This window comes from Cherax quadricarinatus, chromosome 3, assembly GCF_038502225.1.
Source record: "Cherax quadricarinatus isolate ZL_2023a chromosome 3, ASM3850222v1, whole genome shotgun sequence".
Classification (NCBI taxonomy): Eukaryota; Metazoa; Arthropoda; class Malacostraca; order Decapoda; family Parastacidae; genus Cherax; species Cherax quadricarinatus.
In genome coordinates this window covers 76,278,969-76,284,968 of record NC_091294.1, presented here as the reverse complement: position 1 = coordinate 76,284,968, position 6,000 = coordinate 76,278,969, and positions in this window count along the sequence as shown.

Genomic DNA, 6,000 nt, shown 5'->3' with positions numbered 1-6,000 from the left:
GAGGTCGAAGTGTAAAAAAAAAATTTTCACTATCGTTAATGTCTCCTTGTGGGTACAGACCTGCCAGGAGTCTACCTGGAGGGTATTCCGGGGATTCACAAACACACACACACACACACAGCTGTGACCCGACCCCTACAACCACAGTTAGGTGAATATATATATATATATATATATATATATATATATATATATATATATATATATATATATATATATATATATATATATATATATATATATATATATATATATTTATACATATGCAAAACAACCACTGTGAAACAATAGTGAAATTCCAAGCGATTTCGTGACTTCTCACATTATCAAGGAACTATAAAAACAATACATCAAAGGAAAACATATAAAGGGTCTGGACCACACCTCACCATCACATCCCACAACAAAGCAACACCTGATGCGTAACGACACCCGACTCATGAGAAAGGAGGAACACTGCAGCAGGCCTGTTGGCCCATACTAGGCAGGTCCTTCACCATGCACCCCACTAACAAAATATTTGCCAAACCCTAGTACTCTACCCAAGAATTAATATTTATTATTTGTTTAATGTATTATTAAATTCTTCCCAAATTTTATTAATTATAAATGAAACAAATTTATATAAACCAAAGGAAATATTCATATTATTCCCAAAACTGCAGAGAGAGAGAGAGAGAGAGAGAGAGAGAATGATATATCGATAGATAAATAGATACGAGTGTAAGTAGTGGAAGAAAGCTTTATGTACAGTTTTAAGAGAAATTATTCATGGGAACGAGAAGGTGAAAGTTGGGAGGAACACTGCCAACCATTTGACATTTAAAAGGGATGTGAAACTCGGTGAGCACGCACACACACACACACACACACACACACACACACACACACACACACACACACACACACACACACACACACACACACACACACACACACACACACACACACACACACCTACACACACACACACACCTACACACACACACGCACACACGCAAACACACACACACACACACACACACACACACACACACACACACACACACACACACACACACACACACACACACACACACACACACACACACACACACACACACACACACACACAGACACACACACACACACACACACACACACACACACACACACACACACACACACACACACAAACACACACATAAAAACAAAAAAACGCGCACACATGGGCACATATGCGCATGATCACACATATGCACCTAGAAACATGCAGCATAAGCCCAACAGTCACTTATTTGCATACGTAACTCCATACACAGGTTTAAGACTAGGTATGACAGGGCCCTAGAGGCTGCGAGTAAAACCAATTTAAGGTGCGTACATATAGATGAATACAAACTGGTGGGTGTACATGCGCAAACACACACATGCACATACACACAACCACAATTACACACATGCTCGTAAACACAACCACAATTACACACACATGCACATACACACAACCACAATTACACACATGCTCATAAACACAACCACAATTACACACATGCACATAAACACAACCACAATTACACACATGCTCATAAACACAACCACAATTACACACATGCATATACACACAACCACAATTACACACATGCTCGTAAACACAACCACAATTACACAGATGCTCATAAACACAACCACAGTTACACACATGCTCATAAACACAACCACAATTACACACATGCTCGTAAACACAACCACAGTTACACACATGCTCATAAACACAACCACAATTACACAGATGCTCATAAACACAACCACAATTACACACATGCACATAAACACAACCACAGTTACACACATGCTCATAAACACAACCACAATTACACACATGCTCGTAAACACAACCACAATTACACAGATGCTCATAAACACAACCACAATTACACACATGCTCATAAACACAACCACAATTACACACATGCTCATAAACACAACCACAGTTACACACATGCTCATAAACACAACCACAATTACACAGATGCTCATAAACACAACCACAATTACACACATGCACATAAACACAACCACAGTTACACACATGCTCATAAACACAACCACAATTACACACATGCACATAAACACAAGCACAGTTACACACATGTACATAAACACAACCACAGTTACACACATGCACATAAACACAACCACAATTACACACATGCTCACGAACATGCAACATTTAAATGAACTTTTCGTACATAGATTGTAAAATGTTGAAAAATAACATGACAAATGTTGGACTAGAATTTTCACATGAGCCAGCTGGGTGAGCCAGCTGGGTGAGCCAGCTGGGTGAGTCAGCTGGGTGAGCCAGCTGGGTGAGCCAGCTGGGTGAGCCAGCTGGGTGCGTCCACTTCTCAGAAAATACTGTGAAGGTAGAAAATGTCCAGAGACAAGGTGCAATATTCCTGCCAACGCTGACAAGAAGACAAGTCACGGAACATGTCCACCTAGGACATTTTTTCACGTTTTCTGAGATTTTCTTCTCATTTTGAAGCAGATTTTATTAATTTACAGTAAAAGTGTCTAATATTATATTAATTACATTGAATTTTAAGGCCAATTTTTTATTCAAAAAATTATACAGGTCTATATAATTACTCGTGAAGATTATCAATAACTCAACGTCACACAGCTATAATATATAAAGATATTCCCTTAAAATCCTCTTAAGATTTCGTCTCCTTCCCAAACCTTCTTCACAATAGAAATTAGCACGGAAATTGTCTCAAGAAAAAAGTCTTCCTGAGAACATCACGTGTAATTAAAGTAGTGCGAGGGGGAACCACCCAGCTCGTTCCAGTAACTAGAGCTCAACACTGCTATCTTTTTGAAACTCCTAGGCAACTTTCTGCTTCAATAGTAAACTCTGAGGGAATATTTATCATCCTGTTGCAGTATTCCTTTTTTCTTATGTTCTTATGTCATAAACGTTTCTGGAGAGACAAACTCAGTCTAAGATTTCCTCTCCTAACTGTAATAAAGTTGGTAGAATTACCGACAATATGTAAAGTAAAAGGACACAAGTGCAACTAATGTGACATTTATTGTGGCAACGTTTCGCTCTCCAGGAGCTTTATCAATGGCTTGATAAAGCTCCTGGAGAGCGAAACGTTGCCACAATAAATGTCACATTAGTTGCACTTGTGTCCTTTTACTCTCCTAACTGTAGATGAGTTGTGAACTGATTCATCCTAAATAACGTAAATAGAGATATTTCTTAAAATGTGTGAGAAAAGGACTTAAATTTGCAAGGACTGGCTGAAAAATGTTTGACGAAGACGAAGAATTGGGAGATTTGGAAAGATTGCAAAGATAGTAGCTGCAGAAGAAATAAATCCAGAGGTGATAGGGAAGGAGATACAGCCCAACTTGACTTTTTATTTACAGTCATAAGTAATATCTGAGATATAGATAAGGTTGAATTCTCTCTATATGGAACTTTTGTGGAACGGGGTTTTTTAGTGGGAATTTCTGAAAAAAAAAATATATTGGATTGTTTTCCCCGGGGAAGTCAAAAAAGATACGGGTTGTTTAGGGAGTGTCAGTGGAAGAAGCATTATGTAGCTAATATCAGTCATAACAAAGGGCTGACACTGGCTATAATCCATCGACGACCAGTTTTGATCAGATTATTTTCAACAAGCGTGAGATATATGTGAGATGTCACTAAAAAAAAAAAACACGTATTGTTTCTGGGTTATCTTGGTAAAGAAACATGATATGTTTGTGGAGCTTCTGGGGTATGGACGGTGCCACTTTCATTGCCTAATATTTACATCAATATCGATAATATTTCCGATATTGTAAATCTATAATATGGCTCTACTAGTGTCTGTCACTGAGTCCAAATAATTTCCATTAAGGATATATCATATGCATAAGCACGGGCGCACTCAGAGGATTACATGTATAGGCTGAGACGCGAGGAGCTGGGGAACATATATTGCGTCTTAAGATGCAAATAAGCCAAAGGAACGTGAGGAAGTAACTCTTAGTCTCATGATGGTAAGATAAAGAGATGGTAAGCTAAAGAGGTGGAAGAGACAAACAACGTACACAGTTTCAAGAACTGGTATGATTGGTCCCCAATTCTCAGTAACAAGTAAAAATGGTTACTGTAAGTATTGTATAGTAAAGAATTCAACCTTGAAAACAACGCTAAGTCAGAGTGCACACACACACACACACACACACACACACACACACACACACACACACACACACACACACACACACACACACACACACACACACACACACACACACACACAGAGGTACACATACAGAGGTACACACACAGAGGTACACACACACACACAGAGGTACACACATAGAGGTACACACACACACACACACACACACACACACACACACACACACACACACACACACACACACACACACACACACACACACACACACACACACACACACACACACACACACACACACAGAAGTACACACAGAGGTACACACACAGAGGAACACACACACACACACACACACACACACACACACCCCCACACACACACACACACACACACACACACACACACACACACACACACACAGAAGTACACACAGAGGTACACACACAGAGGTACACACACAGAGGTACACACACACACACACACACACACACACACACACACACACACACACACACACACACACACACACACACACACACACACACACAAAAGGGATCGCAGAAACGATTGAGTACCCGGGAAAAGAAGTTAAAATAGGGAAGCGCAACACGTGGGGTACCCCAAGGATAGTTATTAGGGCCAGTACTGTTTCTGGTTTATGCAAACGACGTACCAGATGGGACTGAGTCAGATGTATCTCTCTTCGCTGATGATGTAAAACTAATGAGGAGAATACAAACTGATGAGGAAGAAGAGAGACTGAAAATATATCTAGACAAACTGTGAGGGTGGTAAGATAAGTAGATGTTTGAAGTCAACTGTAGAAAATAAAAGATTATGAAGTTTGGAGGAGCCGGAAGAGCGAATACTAGAGGGACAGAGGCTGCAGACATCACGCAAAAAGAAGAATCTGGGAGTAAACACAGTGCTTAGCATATCACAAGAGGATCACATCAACCGATAACTCCTGCAGCCAATGTGCGCCTGGGAAATCAGAAAGTACCTTTAGGAATCTCAACAAATAGTAAGTCGGGCAAGTTTATACAATATATGTCAGGCCCATCTTTTAGTACGCAGCACCAGTATGGAACCCACACCTTAGGGAGCATGTTTAGAAACTAGAGAAAGTGCATACATCTGAAACAAGACTATTTGCAGAACTAAGGTGAATGAGAAACTGAACCTAACGGCTCTGGGAGAGAGAAAGACCAGGGAAGATATGATATAAACATAGAAAATACTCGGAGGAATTGATAGGGCAGACAGGGACAGGCTGTTAGAAAAAATGGGAAAGAGGCAGAGCTGGAAGTACAAGATACTGATGAGTCGGGAATTGGAACGAACTCAACAGAGAAGTGTGGAGACAAAGACATAAATAGTTTTTAAGAGAAGGAATGATATAGACCACGAGGCTAGGAGAGAGAGTGCTTCTGGAAAGCGACAAGCTGAGAGGCAGGACCAAGAGCTAAGACTCCGAGCCATTCAACAACCACATGCAGATGAGTATAGGACGAAGGAAAGTGTTTTTGTGTGTATTATGTGTGTGTGTGTGTGTGTGTGTGTGTGTGTGTGTGTACTCACCTAATTGTGGTTGCAGGGGTCGAGACTCAGCTCCTGGCCCCGCCTCTTCACTGATCGCTACAGGATCCTCTCTCTCTCTCTGCTTCCTGAGCTTTGTCATACCTCTTCTTAAAACTATGTATGGTTCCTGCCTCCACTACTTCACTTGCTAGGCTGTTCCACTTGCTGACAACTCTATGACTGAAGAAATACTTCCTAACGTCCCTGTGACTCGTCTGAGTCTTCAGCTTCC